The sequence below is a fragment of the Tyto alba genome, unplaced genomic scaffold (genome assembly GCF_018691265.1).
Source record: "Tyto alba isolate M040663 unplaced genomic scaffold, T.alba_DEE_v4.0 Super-Scaffold_16, whole genome shotgun sequence".
In the NCBI taxonomy this organism is placed as follows: domain Eukaryota; kingdom Metazoa; phylum Chordata; class Aves; order Strigiformes; family Tytonidae; genus Tyto; species Tyto alba.
The window spans coordinates 30909174-30931021 of record NW_024881278.1 but is presented as its reverse complement, the minus strand read 5'-3'; the positions used below and the strand labels follow the sequence as shown (position 1 = coordinate 30931021).

Genomic DNA, 21848 nt, shown 5'->3' with positions numbered 1-21848 from the left:
CACTCCGGAAGCCTTTTAGCGGTGTAGACGTATACTCTGAAAGGCTGCACATCACAGAATAGGTTTTTGACAGAACTGAGTTAGGAGGATTTGTCAGCACTTGTTATGTTTCACAGCTCAGAAATGCAGTTCCATACAGAGAGGGTATTATTAACCAGCATGCAATTTCTGCAGGATGTCATGAATCACAAGTTGCGGGACATCCTCCTGAAAGGCTCCATAAATTCTGAGTCACTTTTAAAACAAACACTACACAATGGCAAGCAAGGCCAAACTAAGGTAAATATGAAAACACTGAGATGCAGAAATAGGATCCCTGATAGCTTCCCCCCTTCTCCAAACCACTGGAACTGCTGGGAGCTCTGGCATCCCTTCAGGAAGGATCGCCTCTGCATCTCCACACGCGCATCCTACCAAATCAGAGGCTGAGTAAAAAACTTTGTTCAGGACTTCAGGAACTGTTTGACTGTGAGTAAACACTGAGTAAGTCTCCTTCCTTTCTTGGTGGAATCCACGAGGGAATTTATTGTAATCTGCTCTGGCACTTTTTTTCAACAATGCACTTTTTAAGTGGTTTTTTTCATAGTTGGACATGTCATGAGAGAGTCATCACTTGACATTTTTCCGTGGTGCCAAGGTCTTTTATCCAAAAGACGTGCCTTTATTGCATAAAATATACAACCGAGATTTGCATGTCAATTAGGTGTCCAGTTAAAAATGGAATAGACTGAGTAGAAAAGTCATCTCTTCAAGGATAGAAATGCAAGATAGCCACACAAGATTGGAAATCCAAAGCTGAGCACTAATACTCTAGCTTTATGTTGATGTGGTTCCAATCTTAAACTGAAGATTGATGAATCTACCTAAAATATTTGTAAGCAACTCAAGGTTGATGGGGAAAAAAAGACGCACCCACTTCTTAGAAATCAGATCAAAATGGAGGGGAAATAGACATCTGAAAGCAATTTCACATTTTTCTATTTCTTTCAGTTTTACTTTTTTACAGCTTTGAACAGACAAACAAGTCAAATATAAAGATGCATGCAATGGATATTCTAAATATTCAGGCAAGATGAATAAATGATTGGAAAGTAGTGTGGTTTTCTGTTCTCTATGCAGTGCTAGCTTAGATCTAGCAAGGTTTGTTAGATTCCATGTTTTCTGCACTTACAGAGGGGCTTGTGACAAACTTTTGGGCTTTTTCTTTTTTTTTTTTAATTCCATCATCAGATGATATCAACTCAAATGTATAATATAGTTTGGGTTAACACATACCTCTGTGTAGCAACCTGAAAATTTAGATCAAATAGAAGGAACAGTTCTTAGAGGTTTTCGAAGCCCTGGCTGCTGCAAGTAATGGAAATCTTGTAACAAAAACACTGTGTATTTCTAGTAAACTGGAAGATGTTACTAACTGACTCTATCTGTTCCAGACCAGTAGTTTTTACAGACATAACTGTAGGTGTAAAAAACCCATAGTAAGCAGCATTGGGGGAAAAAAAAAAAAAAAAAAAGAAAGAAAAAAATCAAAAGCCACATCAAACAAATAAAAATCTATAAGCATTGCGGTTACTGAAGAAAAACAAATTATGTAATTCAGCAGAAAGACTGTTGATTAAGGTTTGGCACACTTCTTTCTTCTTTAAAATATGTATTCCAGTCATACCAGTTTGCTTAAGAGGTTACTCAAAAAGAATAATTTAGCTAAAACAGAATGGGATTTAAAATATTCACCGAGTGTCAAAATTTCCCCAAAACATAAGCACCTGTTTCTGGACTAAGCTAGTGCAGGCAAAATTGCTACTGAATTAAGTGGGAGTTTTCTTATTCTAGGCTTTAATTACACTAGCAGGACACTTTTTGCCTCTGGTTAATGGCCAGTTTGTAGTCTGTTACCACATTTGATAAGATTAGTCCAGTTGCTTGCCAAATGATCTTCTAGGATGACAATATATTTATATATGTGTGGGATGGCAAGGAAGGGAGAGGAGTTAATGGCAGTTATATTCTTCAGTTGAAAGTATTTTTGTCTGGGGAAAAAATCCCACCACTATTCATCACAAGCAAATGAATTTTTCCAGCTCTATCATATTATTGTTATGTGCAATTTGATCAGTGTTTTAATCACATACAGTATATCTTTTGTTTAGCCAGATGTCAGGTCATCTAATTATATAACAGGAGCACTGGTAAAAACGTTAGTATAATTGATGTGAATTTTATGGAAATTAAACCAGATATAACAGTAATATTTGTTATTAGGTTTCCAGACATTTTACTGTGACTGCACCAGGTGTCTTACAAAACGGTATCTTTAAAAAATTTATTTCAGATTTTAGCATGCTAACCATTTTTAAGCTTTCTCTATATTTTGTTCCCACTAATACTTTTCGGTCTAAAATAAATCACTAAATATTTACCATGTGTAACAAAAAGGTATGAACCTGCATGTCCTGGATTAGCTACTTCCATCTTTCTCAAATTGTGGACTCCTAAAAATTTTCCTGTGCAGATACAAACCTGCCCACAATAAACATTCTTTTCTTACTTACCTTTCACAAGACCCTCAGAAGTGGGCACCAGGGGCCCACAGACAACAGGTTCAAAACTAGGGCTTCATAAGTAAGGTAGAAACTCAACTACCTTAACTGCTCTGGGGACACCAGGCAGCAGAAAAAAGTCAGACCTTTACAATCTTGGGAGATTTGGTGGTTTCACATTTGGTTTGTGACTTGTGTAAGTTGTGAACTAGAGAATATTTGTGGGACTGTGGAATAGGTAATTGTATTTTGCATTTTAAATGCAGATTTTGTTAATATTGATGCAGAGGATAGACACAGATAATCACATCTGTGAGAAGGAATAAATGGAGTCTATGGTAGAGACAGACATGGTCCCGATCTACAGGGCACAGGGCAGGAGCTGCACACCTCTGGTGACATCAGGAGATGCAGAAGTGTGCATTGTACTAAATACACAGTAAAGGCACGTCTCTATAAAGTGAATTTTTTTAAGTGATGCCTTCATGTAATTTCACACCAGTATCATGTCATTGATCTTAGTAGTTATTTTCAATTTACAGTAAAATCAGCTGAGAATCAATTTCATAGTACTTAAACAACGTGCAAAGGCCAGCATGAGAAAAGATGAATCATTCCTTTGTTTCTGGTTGGAACAGGGTCTCAAAAATATATTAATGGCAAAGAAAATGGGTAATTGTTGATTTTTAGCTCAGGTCTGAGCACGTGAACAGCAGAGCTATGCTCAAAGTGTATCTATTCTGGTACTGTATTCAGTTATGGGACATACCATGTTGTCTGAGGATATATTTACTGGTTTTAACTGCATGCTCAATTGCACCATTCTGTGGTGTGCTGTGGGAAAACTGGTCTGTCCTTTGTGAGTACCTGTACAGATGAGACTTTGTCCCATAAACATAGTAAGCTACTTTCAGCTTGGCATGCTGAAGTCTTCTCTCTGCAACCTCTATTCCATTCAGTGGTAAGGCATGAATCCAACTTGGAGCACTGATCTGTTCCAGCTGTTGGCATTAATGCAACTTTCATTTTGGAACCAGGAGGTAAATGCAAGACATGAGACGTTTGAAGGCATTTTGTCAGTGACTTGTTGTGAGCCAGCAGCATGCCTGGCTGACAACAGCGTGCAGACACAGCGGCAGCTGATACAGACTTTTATAGCTGTGAAATCCCATAATGCTGATCAGTGATGCTGTGGTACGGCTGCAAGCAGAGAGCAATGAAACAACTCTGTCTTGCAGACCAGAAGGGATATCAGAAGAGCCAGAGCTACAAGAAGAGGAAGGTCCCATGGAGCTGTTGGAAGAGCTTGCCCCTTCACTTATCCAGTGAAAATAAACCCTTAAGGGATCTGTAGAAAAAAAAAAAAAAACAACAAAAAAAACAACAAAAGAAAACCAAACAGATCTTCTGATCCTCTACATGCATCCCATGCAAATCCAATAATGAAGAAAAACTGATGCTACATTAGAGCTGGAGTTGTCCCGTCAGCCGGGTAGGACACTGTGGTCGACAGGTATTTGTGGTCTTTTGCTGCTTTATTAATATCTAGCCAAGGGAGTGGGCAAGGACCCAAAGGAGGCAGCTGGCTGGCTCAGCTTTTCTCCTGCGGTGGGGGGAAGGGGTTCTGTAGTCGGCGAGGCTGGGGAAACACAACCTTGTGTGAGGGCATGCAGAAGAACTGTTTCCTGGGAGAAACTCTTGGTGCCTCCCTCCACCACCTCCTTCTTCCAGCACTAAAAGCCAGAATAGAGCTCTAATTCTCATCTGTGTCAAAAATAGGAATGTGACCAAATTTGGTTTGTCCTGCTGGATTCGCAGTGTTTACAAAAGAGTTTAATGGAAGTGAAACTTGGGGAGCAGCAAGGGTATGAGGAATGTGAGATGCGTATGTGATATCTGGATTCGGGACTGAAATCTACACTGTTACCTTTGCTTTATCCTCTGTGAACTCTCATTTTCAGTAAGTGAAGGTCATGTAAAATGACTCCTTACCAGCCCACATCCACACCCAGCCGACTTCAGCATTTCCTAATTAGGTTATATTCAATCTTTATAATGTGCTCGTAATAGATGTGGTACTGTAGCATAATCTCAACTGATATTATTCACTTCCCAGGAATGTACAGCTGAAGCTGCTCTGCAGGCTCTGACTGAAAACAATGGGCGTGCAGCTGACAAATAAAAGTAGCTATTTTACATGCACTGGTCTATTTGGATGCCATTGTTTAAGCGATGTCTGCTGAACAGGTATTCACATTAGAAAAACAAGCACAATTAAAATTTTCTGATGTGGCAGCTATTTTTGAAACTCATTAAAGCTTGCTAGTGCTTTTCCCATGCAATGAAAAACTGGAATTGCCTGTTGTGATATTGGCTGGCAGTTATGAATGGTTTCAGCTCACATTTTATAATGAAGAAATGAGCTCATGCTATATAATTGCGGGCTATCCCCAAGAATATTTTTATTCAGCATTATTGTCAGACTAAATTAAAACCACCAAAGAGCCCGATTCCTTAAGATGCCAGGTGCTCTCAACTCCCACAGTAGTTAATGGAAGGGAAGAGTACTCAGCAGTTTCAGATTTAGACCCTAAATGCTGATAGCAAGGCACAAATTTTCCTATTAAGCAAGACAACATTTTGCAGAGCTCTCATTGTTCTTTCATGCTTCTTTTTCTTTGTAGAGCGAGCAATTATTGCTAAAAGTAATATTTATTCTATGCTGTATCATAGAATCATTTATTACATTTATATGAGCTACTGCAATATCCTTTCAAGTGACTTTTTGTTAACTTTTCCCCTTCTAAGCTTAAAGCGGCCGTTAATGTCCTTTTATTTAAAATTAATTAGTGATGTATTTGAAGCTGCTGGTGATCATAGATGGCATTCGTCTGGCACTAGAGACTTGTTTGCATCCCCTCCCACCAAATGCTGTGGAATTTTTGTCCTCTTCTCCCTGGGGAGTTCTGCAGAGAAAAGTGTTCTGACCTTAGGGGACCCAGAGAAAGCAGATGACAAAAGAAAGGGAAAGCCCTTTGGGGCGATATGTGAACTACCACCTCCTTTCACCAGCTGAATCCACACTTCACCCCCATGCACTCCCCCAGGCAGTACTGGGCAGCCTGGGAAGACTGGGGGGGTGTGCAGAGGGGAGAAGATTGGTGCTTCCACTTGGTATTTCATAATGCAGTAAGAAAAGGCAGACTAAGAAAGCCAAATCTTGTGCAGTGTTTGAATACCAAAGCAAGTTGAAAGTCAAACATCCATCATTAATATGTACAAGGTCAGGCAAAAGCCTTGCTCAAACTGTGGGTCAATTAGTCCTTCTTTTCTCCCCTGAGTCCAAAGTGTTATCACCATGGAGCGTAATGAGTTAAAGCCAAGTAAGGTCCTCTGGAGCTCAGAGGTCATGGAACAAGAGTCGAAAAAATGGGTTCCAAATATTATAAGTCTTTCAACACTGTTTTCTAGGTATTCTGTTAAATATCCCACTGGGAGACTTCTTTTCGTCAAACCTAACCACATTTCTTTGGACTTTCTTCTCTGAGTGATTTCAAATATATAAAGAATTTAGATGAAAAACAGATTTGTATTTTTTCATTGTGTAAAAAATGGTAGTAAATGCTCACTTCTCAGAAGAGTGATAGTAATTTTATTTATAGAAATTCCCAAAGTGACAGTTACAGAAATAATCTGTGGCAAACAAGTTGCAGAAGATTTTTTCCCTCAGTCAGATCATATTCTTTCTTTCCAATGCTGCATAATAATTTCCATTAAAAGAAGCTGTATTATGTAGCCCTGATCATTGTTTTGACTTGGTAAGAGCAAACAACGAGGAAAAACTATAAGGTTGGGAAAATAACAGCCTCAAAATAAGATTGTTATAAAGAAGATGGTCTCACTGTTCTCCAGGCTCAGTGAGAGAAGAAAGCAGACTAATTTGCAGCAGAGAGAGATGTAAGTTGTGTATCTGTTGGGAAAACAGAAAAAATACAGAGACTGAAAAGATGAGACTATGGAGCTATCTCAGGAGGTTGTGGGATTTCCACCAGTGGATGATTTTAGGAACGTAGGGTAAATGAACACGTGTAGGAATAACCTAGGTGTGTCATTGCCCAGCTTGCCCACAGTGCCACAGGGATCTGGGAGGGACTGTGAAAAATGGCTGAGGAGATGAGTTTGTATGCACTATGTAACAGCCTGCTTCAGGGAACTCTAAAGGGGCTGCAGATCCCCTGGAAAAGAGCATGGTGAGGTCCAGAGATTTTGGAAGGTTTTAAAAGTGCTTGATCCTGCATCAGGGCACAACATGGAGGAGATGACAATGAAATCCCTTCTGACCCTACAGTTCTGTCGCTCTGTAAAGTAACTTGTAAGAAATGTTGTATGTTTGGGTACGTGTTCATTGGTAATCCATGGGTATCATTTAAAAAGAGACAAATATTTAGACTATTCCCATATAGTATTGCTGAACACTATTTAGAAATAGTATTTCAGAATGTAGTCAGGAACACTGGAAAATAGTATTAGATAGTTTTTGAAAAAGGTTTTAGTAACATTTTGTTGTTTATGGTGGTAGTATGGAGGGTGTTTACATTAACTAGTTTAACTTCTTAGCTTCCAGAGCTTATGTTAATCGTGTACATTAAGGATCATAAAACCTTTGTCAAAGTACAGCTTTTAAACAGACAATTTCAAAGCATAACAGACTGCTTAACAATCCTCACTAAAGCAATCATCCAGCTCCAGCTGAAAGAACTGCAAAAGCACCACGGACTTGGGTTGGGCATATATAAATACAACCAATTTTGCGACAGACAGAAGTTGTCCTGATTCTGCAAAGCACTTGAACAGATACTTACATTCTTTAGATATTGCAGGGATGTAAGTATTCAAGTATTTAAGTATTCAAGCATGCCTGCCATTTAGGAATCTTAAGGCCATGCTTTAACTCCAGTTTTAGTTCCTAATGAGAGAGGTTTGAAATGACAGGAGAGACAGCACAAATCTGTGGTGGAAAGAGACCAAACAGCGGAGGATCCCATCACTCCTTCCTGAGGATCAATTAAATATCTGCATGTTATTAATAATGCTGGTACTTTAACTGCTAAGAATTTGAAGAAATTCAGAATTGAGGTTCTCCTAGGACACTCCTGTCTTCCGGAGTTTCCTGTAACACACTAAGGTGAGGAAGGGATTGGCATTTTTTCTCCAGAGAAACAGAAACTTTTCTTTAAACTGTTACTGCCTCAAAACACTACCTGTATTTATGTGTACAGACAACGCTTTCCTATTAATATGTCTTTTGCTTCTTCATAAGAGAACAAACCAGTATCTTTATGGCCTACGGCAGTATACTCAGGTGCAGTGCAGGGTAAAGAGCGTGCTCCTCGTACTGGGGAATGCAGCCTGCCTTTGATAACCTTGGGATGATTTACATGGGATTGGAAAAGGTAAGAGAGATGATACAAGAACAGCAGAAATGACATGGCTGAAGCTTTGGGCTGAAAAGGCTTTTAGGGCTAAAGAGAAGCAGGTCATCTCCTCACCACAGTGAAAACAAGTGTGAATCTCAGAAGAGATAAAGACAAGGGGGAACTGAAGCAGAAAAGCTGGAACAGGTGCCACGGGAGGTCACGATGTGGAAGAGCGCAAGAGAGAAACTTGAGTTAAACCAGCTGTGGCGCAGTACAGTGGCACACAGAGGTTTGAAACCCAGCTCCGAAAAAGAAGAACCAGGCAAAGTATTCAGCAGAGGCAGGGATGTGTAACATGACTGGGACAAGCTTTTGAGTGTGCCACTGTAACATGTTGCTAGCCCGTTACTATAGCAAATGAATCCGTCCATCTGTCTGTTTTCTCCTCAGAAACGGTTGTGTGCATTTTCTTAAGCTTCAGCACATGGAACCACACACATGCATGCCCACACACATGTCCTTTCTGTACTAAAAAGAAGTATGAGCAATGCCATCCCTCGAGTGGCCCTTTTAAAACATTTTAAACAACTTAAATTAGGCTCCTAAATGAGAAAGTAGTCTCAAGAGTAGAGTTGGTAGATTAAAGGTAGCGTGGAGTGCATTCACGCAGGATAAATAATTGAATAATTGCGAAGTTGGAAATGTATCCAAAGAAGCCAGGATGTATTACAGAATTCTTTTTTTCTTTTGCTTACACAAACTTTATAATAGCTGTTTTCTCCAACTGTCCTTTTGCATAAACTGGGAGCAGCCTCTGGGCTGCTCTCAAATTTACTTTGGCATCTGCAACAGCAATTAAGAATTACTGGAACTGTGCAGTCTCTGGCCGTGCCTGCAGTCCCGTCGGAGGCCGGGGCACGGAGCCACCCCGCTCCCTTGGGTCAGAGCAGGGCTGCTCCCTCCGACCACCTGCTCGGTGGGTGCCCGCCAGGCTGGGGGGCTGCGGGCTGGGCACGGGTAGGGACCGCTTGCGCGAAGCCCTTGCCCCAACGGAGCAAGCAACTTCACCCTCAGCTATTAAACTGACACGTATATGGAGGGCTTGGTTGTTGGTTGTTTTGATTTGGTTTTTTGGTTTGGTTTGGTTTTTAATCATCCTATGTAAATCAAATGGCTAAAAGGATTTTCATAGAATTTAAAATACATCAACAATGAGAGATTTCATGTGAAAGGGCAGTATTTTCCTCATAACTTTTATTTCAGATTGCAGATTCGAGGTACCAACTGCTGTGTGTGACCTGATGTTTCCTGCCCTGAGGCATCACCCTGCTTGTGTAAGAGCACAGCAGTGTGCGGGGCTTGCTGAATCTAACAGTCTCTACACCTTGAAATGAAAATATTCTGTGAATTTGGGCACTGTATTTACAGAAAAGAAAACACAATTGCCCTGTGGTAAAGTGCTTTAGCATGAAAGTGCTCCAACGCTAACAATGCAAAGAGAGCAAAGGGGAAAATTCTCTCCCCCAGCTGTGGGTATGTAAACATATTTTAAACTAAGTATACATTTATATACAGTGCATCCACTGTTTACACTTATTTTACAATGCCATACGTAATGAAAATTATGCAAATATTTATAAAAATACCTTAGCCTGGATAAGGTATGTACCACACTTAATTTTTCAATAAATGCACATGCAGTGCTTGTCCAGCAGTGCCAAACGTAACATTTTGAAAAATGACCCATCGCTAAAACCGTCAGAGGCGGAGTGTTGAGTTCAGGTACCTGCCAACAGAAACCTCTGGGAGGATGTCACTGGGAGAGGTGACACAATACCGGGGTCTCTATCTGGATTAACCAAGGAACTTGTAAAAACTTTAACATTAGCTCAGTATTTATGGGCTTCCCAGTCAGTAATCCACCGGACTGCCAGCAGCTATTCTGAGCCCTTCCTCGTACTGGGCAAGGCAGTTTCACTTGTATAAAACAGATGGGCAGGTGCCCTTAAATCTGTCATTAAAGGGCCGTTGGCCCCGGCGGGTCCCGGCGGCGGCGATGCTGGATGCTCCGCGCCCCGCGCAGCAGCTCCGCGCCCCGCGCAGCGCCTCCGCGCCTCTGGGCGGGGGGGAGACGCCCCTGCGCCTCGCCAGCTCTCGCAGTATTTGCCGTTTACCTGCGAATCGCCGACCGTGCGGTGGCGAAAGCCCGAGCGCTGCTTAAAACCGCGTAAATAATGGAGGAAAGGCAGGAGGAGTGAGCGCGGCGGGCGCCACCGCGGAGAGCGGGCTGACAGCCTGCCGGATCGGGGCCCCGAGGAGGTGAGAGGGAAGTGGGTTTGGGTGAAAAACCATCAGGTTTTAAGCACCTCTCCGAGCTGGCCGTGCTCGGGGAAAGGGGGGGGGGGAGGGTGTTGGGGGGGGGGGGTGTGTGCTGCCCACCCGAGGGCTTCAGCGGGACACTGCCAGGGTGGGTGGGTGGGTGCCCTCCCGGCGCTCCCCTCAACGAGCTTTAAAAAATATAAATAAAAAAAAAAAAAAGGGGGGGGGGAAGGAAGGGGCGGGGGGAACCCCGTTTATTGTTAGCGTGGTTGTTTCTCGCCTCCCCTGCCCGCCTCCCAGGCGGTGCTCCGCGGTGCCAGGATTTCCCTGCAGCCCGCCCTCCCCGCCCGCAGCCCCGCCGCCAGCGCCGCCCTCCCCGCGGCTCCCGCTCGCCGCCCGCGGCCCCGGGACACGGGCCACGGGCCGCAGGACACGGGCCACGGGCCGCCGCCGCCGCTGCCGGGCGCTCCCCGGTGCCGCGCTCGCCCCGAGTGGCCGAGGGGGCGGCCCCGCTGCCCCCGCCCGGCTCCGCACCGGCACCGGCACCGGCGGCGGGGAGGTCGCTGGGGAGGGAGGAGCGGCGCGGGAGCCGCCGGCAGCGCCGTAAGTCGGGGAGCGGCGGGTACGCGGGGCGCGGAGCGGGGCGGGACGCCAGGGGCCCGGCACGGCCCCTCTTCCCCTGCGGAGCCCGCTCGTGGGCAGGGAGGGGCGGGGAGGGGACACATTTCGGGGCGGCCGGGGAGAGTATCCATGAATCCTCGTGTTTGGCTGCCGGGGGGGGATGTATGCCGGAGCAATCGCGTTGCTGAGACCGTCTCGGGGTGTTTCTCCATCCCTCATACTCCGAGCTGAAATCCGCCCCGGTAGTCGGTTTAGATGTGCTTCCCAGCGGATTTTGATTATACCTGATTTTATGCCCTTGGCTCGGAGGCAGCAAGCATACCTGCGTCACCCCGAAAAGAGCGCTGGCATATCTATCTACCCATCTATCCATCCATCTATCCATCCATCTATCCATCCATCTATCCATCCATCTATCCATCCATCTATCCATCCATCTATCCATCCATCTATCCATCCATCCATCTATCTATCCATCTCTCTCTCTCTCTCTCTCTCTCTCTATCTATCTATCAGGTTTTGGTGTGGGATGTCCCCTTTTGCCGCGCCTTTCTGCGTGGGTTTCAGAATAACCGTGTGCTTGAATGCACGGCCGCTGGCTGCACAGCTGGGGCCGGGGCTGCACCGAGGGCAAGCAGGGGGCTGGGAGAACGGCAGTGGCCCGGTGCGGTGCTGGCTGTCGAACAAAGAGGTCAAGTCACGAAATCGCGTAAGGATTTGTGTTGGGTTGCTGGTGGAGAAATGTGGGTGGTAGATTAATAAGAGGGACTTGGTTTATTTTCAGTTGAAATTAAAAAGAGACCAAAATAGAGGAAGTAATTAATTTTAGACTTGCGTCACTGTAGATTGTTGTTACGTTTTAAAAATAGGAAGAGGGCTTATTATGAAATGTTTAATGTAACAAATATGATCCTGATCTCTTACTTTCTTTTGCAAAATGTTTGGGGGAGGGAGGCAAGGAGAGCTCCCGGGAGTGAAACTACTCATGCATAGACCTTTATTTTTAGACACATACAGTTTGTAAGTATAAGTAAGTATAGTTCAGCAAAGTGTAGGGGAAAAAAAAATCAGAGGCTTTAAGGTATGAAAATCTAAAGCTGAAGAATTCTTAAAGATGCACACTACCAGAAATCTTATAATCCATGTGCCGTGGTTCAGATATTTAGAGGAATGACAGAGATACCAAAAAAGGCATCATGATACTCAGTGCAATTCCAGGAGCAGAATTTTCTCCTTCCCTACAGAAAAGGAAAGTGCATTTCTGGAAGCAAGAAGTGACAGATGTGGCATCTCAGCAGCTGGCTAAACATAAAAGCATGCATCAGCAGGTGATTACTGTCGCAAGGATTTATTTTTAAAGTGTCCGTACTGAAAGGGTCCAGCCTTTTTAAGCATTAGTGTTAAGATTTACTTTAGCTCTATGGCATGTTAAAAATAGTCTTTCAGCAGAAGCATTCAGAAAAGTAAGAGAAGACTCCTAGATTCAAGGCACTCCTTGCTTTGAACATTTGTTTTTTATTACAGTATGCAGAGGAGAGGAGCTGAGCGGGTTCTTTGGTGGGTAGGATAGTACTGAAGGGGATGACTTTTCCTGGCCTCAGCATAAGCCAGTGGTATCTGGGAAGGAAACAATAGGGCCTATCTCCTCCTTCGATTAAAGATGATCACAGTTACTGTTCTCTTGGGAGCACCTTGTGCATCCACAGAAGTGAAAATCAGGCTGCAGAAATGACCTCTGCGGTTCTGCCTCTCTTCTGTGATCGGTAAAGCCAGCCAGAATCACCAGGAGGTGGCCTGGGTGAATTTTGGAAAGGAAAGAGATGGATATCACCTGAGACGCAGCCCAGAGCCACTCTTTCCCTGAGGCAGCGTGGCTCTGCACCATCCCTATTTGACTGCTGAGGCTAAATGTCACATTGACTTCAAAGAAGCGTCTAAAACCGTTCCAAACCACTTATATCAGCTTTACTGTAACCAAAGAAAGCTGCCGTTCATGGCAAAACATGTTTTGATCTCAACTTTTCATAATTAGGTATGCTGCTTTGGTTTATAGTCTTGTAAGCTTCTTATAGAAGAAATTCTGGTCTTCTGCCCAAGTCTTGAGAAATAGTTTGGGGTAGGAGAGGGAACTGGCATTTTCAATTACATTCCCCTCTGCCATACAGAATTTGCCATCAAGTTTTCCTTCACTTCTTGCAAGTGAGGCTGTGTCCCTGGGGCTCGGCAATACTCTCTGGCCAGTTTTTCCCCCTGATCCTTGCCCTCATTTACAGAATTACTGTGGATCAGGTCACCTGGTGCCTGTTTTGGCTTTTCATAATAATGTAAAACACCACAGGCTTTCACCCTCCTGCATGCAAACCTTACTTTTTGAACAACAAACAAACAAAAGCATCACTTCTTTAACTCTTTTTTTTTTTTTTTCCCTCACTTTTTTTTTTTTTTTTGTTTGTTTGTTTTTTTCCCTCTTATCATGATCAAGGCAGGGTAAATATATTTTCTCAAGATCTGAACTATCTCAGGGAGAGCTGGCTGCCTCTCCCTCCACCAGTGGTACAACTGAACTAATTGGGTGGTCTGTGCCTAATAGGCGTTGCCGTACTGCAGAGACCTGGTATCCCCAGGGGTACAGCACTGGCAGGCGCCTGAAGGTATGTCCTGTGGTTGGTTGGTTGGTTTGTTTTTTTGCATGACAGCAAGGTGAATTTCCCAAATAAACTCAAGTCTGAACTTAAATGGGGATATAGGGAGAATTGTTTTCGGGTGTGGGATGGAGGACTGTTTTTGAATTATTTTCTCCCCCTGCAAAGCAAACTAGTTACTAGCCAGGGAAAGCAGCTAGCTGGTGCTGATGGATGTGTCTGGGTAGAGCAGTTTTGAAGCATCACCTCTGTAGGGGAGGGGTTTGTGTGAAGCAGGATGACAGAATGAGGTGCAACTACCGAGTACAAGCTCAGGTAGAGTTCATGCTGAAAAGATCTATTTCTAGTGCTATGTTAAATAAGAAAGGTTTCTAGACGATGTTCATGAAAATAAGCATTGTTTACAATATTTTACAGTGTTCTGTGTTTACATTCATAATGTTATTGAGCAAAGATATTGATCCATCGTGGTGACTGCTGGGCAGATGAGTGTAACAGGAGCAACTGGAACTGGCTGACAAGAAGAGTAGCTTCCTCATAGTTTAAGGGTTAAATCAGGATGCAGTGAAGCTTCAGAAAACACACTGCCAAGATAAAATGAGATGATTACAGATGGACAGAGTTGGCCAGGGTGACAAGATATATTTATACCTTTACTTGAGTTTCATTGACATTTATGGAATAGTCAGATGTAGAAACAAATGTTTGTCTTATGGTTCTGCCACTACTTAAGTCCACAAGAGCGCAGTTAGTTAATAATTTTTGTAAGCAACTTTGAGATTTTTCTTTTGAGAGGCTAGTGAACTGTTGAATGTGTTTTACTAATTTTTGTGTTGTTTTTTTTTTTCTTCTTTTTAAGGGGGGGGATAAGCCATTTACAGGCTGAGCCTACATTCAAGTAGCACATTTTAATACCTAAACCTCTGAAAATGTAAAAGCAATAGTCAAATACTCAGACTAAATCATATCTTCATGACTATAGTAGCTTTTGTTGTGAGGCCATTGCACTGAAATGTATGTTTAGCAAAAGTAATTTGAAATACTGTTATCTTTGAAATTATGTGAATTGAGCAATACTCATAAAACTTGATGACTAGTAAGTATCTCATGAATGCCAGGGAGCCATGTTAAGGGTTTCAACCCCCACTGTGTGGGGGACAACAACATACAACTTAACTATGTAAATGTTGCATTAATGTTGTTTACTTGCACTGAATAAAAGAAGAAAGCTCACCGAATCTGATACGCTGCTTTAATTTCTATCATAAAGGTCACCAGGGAACAAGTTAGATAAGAAATTAAATGGACTGATATAGTGAGTTACTGTGCTGGGGCTCATTCTGAATGAGCTATGCGAACTTTTCTGTGGTTACATGTAAACAGCAGCTGACCTTCTGTAGAGATACAAGTGCTGATGACGAGCTGTGGTGGCTGAAACTAGGTATGACTTGCTTAGTCAGGTCTGAAAACTTGTTTAGATTCATTTAGATTGCAATTAATTTTTAAGTCATCTGTAGAGAACTTTCTAAAAATAAATACTTCTTCATGGCTTTTCTGGGAAGATCTAAAATGTAGGGCTTAGTGTATTTTTTTTTATTCTGTCCCTTTGAAATACCAGATGTTTCAAGTTTGGTTCTCACTGTTTTGCTGAAGAAATTTTATGTGTATCTGAATATTTGTGTTGTGCCTTAAACAGAGGAAACAGGTGTTGAGTCTTCATTCTAAATGTTCTTTTCATATTGGAATATTAGACACTACCATAAAAATAGTAAATTAAAACAAACTATTAGTCTGAAAAATCCTCTTTTTTCAGTTGACTTTTTAAAAAGACTGCATAGTATAACAGCAAAGTCAAGCAACCACCAAAAAAGCATGCTCTGCTGGCAAAAGCAAGTATCCATAAGTTGGAAAATGTCTGTAGAAAATAGTGATACATGTATAAATGCATTATGGTCACGTGGTTTCTCATAGCCCTCTTGCCTCAAATAGTATGTGGAGTGAATGAGGTAAGATGTAACAAAAAGAGAGGATCTGTTTGAAATTCTGGGCTAAAGCTGAAGGTCCTGCTATGTCATAGTCCTTTTGGGTGGTGTTGGGCAACATTGTAATGAAGCTGGTGAAGGAATCAAATAATGGTTGCACAAGTAATATAATGTTGGGATTTCCTAACTTTGCATTCTTTGTCGCTGCAACCTTAGTGTTCCACATATGATATTTCTAATTATGGGCTTCAGAATTCTCAGTGATACTCTGCAAGAAAGATCAAAGGTGCTTTGCTGCCACCAGAGTCAGCATCTATGAAGCATTTCTCCAAGGAGGTTGTGAAACTAGCTTTCTAGCCAGCAGAGCTCTCTGTCATGATCCTCACAAGGGGCAACCCTGACACCTATAACAGTATGAGTAATATGGTTTCAAATCTTCATCAGGAAGCAAAGAAGAGGCAGGAAGCAGATGGTACACAAGACTTGAGGCTTAAGTCTTTAGTGAAGAAGAGGGTGATGGATCTTCTTGCTTTGATAAACACTTTCTCTGTTTCTGGTATTCTAATAAGGCTCCTTATAGGCTTTTAAGAAGGTGTTTTTCTCAAGACGTACGGCTGGGTCAGCTCCTGCGTAGTAGATGGTTCTTTGGTTGTTTTTTTTAGTGCCTGAGTGGTGCACTAGTACCAAGTGATGTACAGGAACATAATGCCAGTGTTGGTGGGGATTTTTTTCCCCATGTTTACATTCTTGCCTTTTTGTTTATTTGTAACCTTATTTCATTTATATTGCCAAGAAGTGTATGAAGCACTGAAGGATACTACTCATTAAAAAAGCTTTTAAATTTTACAAAAATCAATAATTAAGTAACTTAGAACTTTAAAAAAAAAAACAAAACCCTGTGATACCAGAACAGTTTTTGAACATTCATGTTCATTCTAATTCTTACTAAATCTAACCTTTTAAATTGTATTCATCAAGATATTGTGATCAGGAATAAGTTCCGTTCTTTCTTTCTTCTGTGCGTATCTCCAGTTCTAGTAAAATAAAGCCTAAATCATGTGTGTTTATATATATATTTTTTGTGAAGGCCTAAGTAATTTCTAGAAATCACTAACTTTACGTTTTTGCCTCAGTTAATATGATTCAGTATATTCTTTGATTTAGTTTGACTTTAATTCTGTTTATGCATGAGATTGGGTAAATTAGATCTGAAACTCAGGCGAAGATTAGTCCAAGATGTGGTGGAGCTTAAGGTGAATGTTTCTGTTTGCTTTTCCTCTCCCCTTTTCTGTGCTCGAGATGCACACCATAAATATCCTGTCATTAATGTGACAGACCACCATGAAGGAACAGCATGTTGTTCAAGCACTCTTACCACTGCCCTTAATGATGAATTCTGCTGGGGAATGGTCATCAGTATTACTTGGTCTTTATTTTTGGATTATTTGATAAACTGTCTTTTGGGAACTAAAGCATAGTTTCAGTTTGGTTAGAATTTATCTCCAGAGATTAGGCCAACCTTCTCATTGTTCAGATTTCAAATGATTGCTTCATCAGTTTTAACTTTACAAGATCCCTGTCATTTTGAAGCACTAATGTGACTTGGTTCTTTGAAAGTACATGTTTCTGTAACCTCAAAGAATAAAATCAAAAGCATCTCTGACAGTAAAAGCTGCATGTGCCACAGTCAGGGTGAAGGAAAAAGAAAATGCAGGTTCTGCCTTTTGTAGTTTGATGTGAAGGCCAGCCATACCATTTTTCCACAGCAGCGTGGTCCTTGCAGAGGCACTTTAGCTTTTGCATGACTTGTCTGTATTGATTTGGAGGATGCTATGCGGCTGTGTAGTCTTTGGTGTTTCCCTTCTGCAGGGATGCGTGGCTCTACAAATAATGTTAGAGATTAGCCCCATTTAAGGAAGACTTGAGCAGTAGGAGAGCTACATGGTGAGTGAAAGAGAGGCAAGGAAAGAATAGCGCCATTGATCGTCCTGTTTGTCAGATGCAGCTCACATGTTCCTGCTCTAGATACAGAAGATTACTCCATCAAGTTTAAGCTAGTTCTTTGCTTGCTCATGTCTCTCTAGCAGATGACCTTGGAAGAAAAACCACAGTTCATAAGAGGGTAAGATGCAGTGTATCTGGGAGTATTCTCTGCCTGGATGTTTAAAAAGCAAATGGGAATATGGATTTAAAGAATCGAGTAGTATGTCCACACATAGGCTGTATATATGGCACATGGAACCCTATTTTACTTCAGTCCAAATGCTTGAGTGGAAAGGTGAAAGAGGAGTGAGGTGATGCTCACAACAGTTACAGTTCTGTTGTAAAGCTAACACTATGTCCTGCCCCAAAAGATGCAACAACTGAAGAACTGTCTTTTGTGAGATTATGCAGACAGAAAAGGACAACAACAAAATTGTTAATATACTAGATACCTGGCTTGTGATTAGGGCTTCTGATGCTACAATGAAACAAATTTATAGTCATATGTTGCTCAGTTTGGTCATCTTGCCTAGAAGTGAATTGTAGAATCAAATCAGTTTGAAGAAAACCTTAAATAAATAGTTGGTTTGTTAATGTTATCGTATCTGCTCAAATTTGTTTCTTATTAATGATATGCAAAGTAATTAGTGGTACAGAGAAGTCACACAGACTGAATAGAAAATCTATTGTTAAGAGCAAGCTGGTGGACTGAGCAGACCAGTAAGTTGTATGGCAGCTGCTCTGTTCCTATATGTTCATTCCACAGTATGATTTTAGTGGAGAGAGAGGCTATATTTCTTCTAGTTTTGTCTATATGCACCTCAGGCATGATGAATACCCATCTCAGTTTCCAGAGTCTTTTAGATAAGATCCACTAAGGTCAACAGCAAAGGCAACAAAGTCATCCATTTTATGGCAGAGTGGGCTGTACAGCTCTCTTTAAAATACATATTTCTAGTCTCAAAGAAGAAATGTTACAATAACAAGAGCCCAAGTAGGTTAGGAATCTGTAGGAGTTCCTAAAGGAATTTGTAAAGACAAAAATAAACCCCACTTCTCCAAATGAAAGCAATGAACAATCCAGTTATTTATGCTGCAGACAGCTTTCAGATTTTTGTCTGAGAATTAATTTAACTTTTAGTTGCAGTAGTTATTTTACCTTGATACTACAACGTTGCCTCTACGTTGTCAGTGTAATATGCATTGTAAAAAAGGTATTTCGTGACATGGTATAACAGTTGGATTGCTGGGAAGTGCTCAGACAACGCTATAGAAGAAGAGACAGAAGTAGCATTTAATGAAGCAATAACAGAGAAGTTGAAAGCCTTTTGACAATGCCTTTGGTAAGAGCAGTATATCCAATGATATTTAAATCTTTAAGTGTATTCAAGTCACCTCTGAAAATACAAAGATATAATCTGCGTAACATTGGAGAATCTGGAAGGAGAGAAGCAGGCTTCAATGCCCAAGTGAGCAATCTATACATGAAATAATCATAGAATGGTTTGAGTTGGAAGGAACCTTCAAGATCAACTAGTCCCAACCCCCTGCCCCGGGCAGGGCCCCCTTCCCCCAGCCCAGGGTGCTCCCAGCCCCGTCCAACCTGGCCTTGAACCCTTCCAGGGAGGGGGCAGCCACAGCTGCTCTGGGCACCCTGTGCCAGTGCCTCACCACCCTCACAGGAAAGAATTTCATCCTTATATCTAATCTAAATCTACCCTCTGTCAGTTTAAAACTGTTACTCCTCATCCTATCCCTACACCCCCTGATAAACAGTCCCTCCCCACCTTTCCTGTCCCCCCTTTAAGCACTGGGAGGCCGCTATAAGCTCTCCCTGGAGCCTTCTCTTCTCCAGGCTGAACAACCCCAATTCTCTCAGCCTGTCCTCACAGGAGAGGTGCTCCAGCCCCCTGATCATTCTCATGGCCTCCTTTGGACCCACTCGAGCAGGTCCATGTCTTTCTTATATTGGGGGCCCCAGAGCTGGACACAGCACTCCAGGTGGGGTCTCACGAGAGCAGAGTAGACGGGGAGAATCCCCTCCCTCGACCTCCTGGCCACACTTTTCTTGAGCAGCCCAGGACATGGCTGGCCTTCTGGGCTGCAAGCGCACGTTGCTGCCTCATAGTTTTCCATCCACTACTACTCCCAGGTCCTTCTCCGCAGGGCTGCTCTCAAGCCACTCATCGCCCAGCCAGTATTTGTGCTTGGGATTGCCCCAACCCATGTGCAGGACCTTGCACTTGGCCTTTTTGAACTTGATGAGGTTTGCACAGGCTTGTCATTCAAGCCTGCCAAGGTTCGTCTGGATGGCATCCCTTCCCTCTAGCATATGTTGCTAATTTTCCTGCGTCAAGCCTGCTTACATGTCTTTCTCCCTTGCATCTATGCATAAGGGTCAATCCCTTCCCCACTGCCACTGTCCTCCATTTCCTGGTTCCACATCCCTAATTCTTATGCAGAAGTTCTGTCCTTCCTCTGGATTTGCGTTGATGGTTATTTCTTCCTGCTGAGTAGTTTGTGGGGATAGAGCAATGTAAGCAGGGGGGCTGGGTTTTTTTTAGCAGAGAGGGGATTTTGGAAGGCTTTAGCTGGCAGACATTAAGCTACTGAATCTTGCAGAAATGATACAATTAAAGCACCTTAGAATTGACTGTCTTGGTAATTCACAGTGACATCAGAAGACACAGTCCCAAGTACAAATTAAAATGTCAGAAATAGTGTTAAAAATACAGAAGTGCCAGAACCCTTTGTCAAGGCTGTGGATTTTGATGGGTGGTGTATGCATGGGAGTAAAGAGCATTATAGTAGAACAGGGGAGTAGAAATACATAATTTTGTTTTGTCTCGTTAGAGAAACAGTTTAACAACTTCGGTTAAAATTCTCCTACCTCTTTCTAATCCTCCCAATAAGCAAACATATACAGATTGAAGTAGATGAAGGATAGAAAATGTTGGCTTGAGTGGCGAAGTCTGATATTTATAAACAACTCCGAAAATGAGCTTTAAAATGGAAGCTTCTAAGACATACAAGGGTAAGTGGGCTTGTTACAAAGGCATCACCTAAGAAATTGTGTGTGTTCTCTCTGTAATAAAACAGTGTGGTATTTGCAGAAGAAGGAGCAGCTGTCTGTATGTGCGTGTACATTAAAGATCCTTGTGTGAAATGGTATCAGATAATTTTTCAGGTGCTCTGATTCAATGTGCTCTTTCAGTCCATCTGGTGAGGTAGCTGTCAGTAGTTACAGGGCTTTCTGAATTTCAGAGTTTGTACTTCTTGGGCTAATATCCTGAAAGTACAAATGTGGTCCCAAAGGCAAGTTTTACAGTAGTAACAATATATAGGGGATGTGGTTTAAAAATAAATTATATAGAGTATTGTCAAATTGAAGAACTATCTCAATTTCTCTTGAATAAATGTGAATGAAGCCACATCTCATTTTTTTTCATTGTGCTTTTCTTCAAAACTGAGTATCTGAAGTTGGACACTGGATTCTGCTTGGTCATGGATTTGAGATACCTTTGTTAGAAAGTTGTAATTTAAAAGGTTTAGTTTTCCATGTTCACTTTGAATAGGCTAAGTTGCTGTGAAACGTGTGCCCTTCTGCTTGCATAGCGTCAGAGAAGCAACAGCTTTTAAGGCCTGCAGATCTCAAACTGTTCATGGAATTTGACAGGAAATAATTTATTCAGTTCTCCATGCAGGATTTGAAGTAGTGTCAAACATAGATATCTTTTTTTATTATTTTTTTCTATTTCATGCTGAAAGACAAGAACTCTCCAAACACAACATTTTGGATGAAAACTCTGTTTTGATAACTTCCAGGAGGTTTTCCCTTTCAACCTTCATAATCATCTTGATGGCCAAGAAAACATAATCTGTGGACAAAAGGGCTCTAAAAAGTTATTATGACTTCCCCTAGATAAAAATGCTTTCCAAAATATTTAATTATTAAGATAAAAGTAATGTATTTAGGGAAAATACTGTTCATATCTTGAATGATAAAAGCCAGGTCAGACAATTGGGAACCTGTCTATAAGCTGTAGGCCTTTGCTGAGTTGTTTCCCAGTTCTGTGTCAGTATGACTCCAGGCTCTGCCTGAATGACAGTGGGCAGTTTTTAGAAAAAAAATATTATTTTTAATAATAAAAATCCAAATAATAGAGAATGCACCACAAGCCCTGGTAAATTCTTCTTGCTGTTATGAAAAGGTACATTTTCTTTCTTACCTTGCTTTGTTTAGCTTCAGTCTAGCAAATGTAAATGATTGTGTCAGTCTTGTGGCTCTCCTGAAACCCTCTTTTGTTTAGTGGCATCCTCCTGTAATTGTGACTAGTGGAACTG

The 21848-nt window shown here is 41.9% G+C and overlaps 1 protein-coding gene across 4 annotated transcripts in view; it reads left to right on the top strand.

Annotated features, from left to right (window-relative positions):
* The first annotated feature begins 273 nt into the window (after positions 1 to 273).
* CDC42EP3 (CDC42 effector protein 3) overlaps positions 274 to 21848 on the top strand; it is a 39528-nt gene continuing 17953 nt past the window's right edge. Inside the window, exon 1 of one of the 4 annotated variants that reach the window (XM_033011093.2) lies at positions 274 to 468. The gene's annotated coding sequence lies outside the window, so the exon portion shown is untranslated. Of the gene's footprint in view, positions 469 to 10112; positions 10277 to 10635; positions 10880 to 11569; positions 11589 to 21848 lie in introns of those variants that run through there. The other 3 variants (XM_033011092.2, XM_042789874.1, XM_033011094.2) reach the window with 3 other exon arrangements.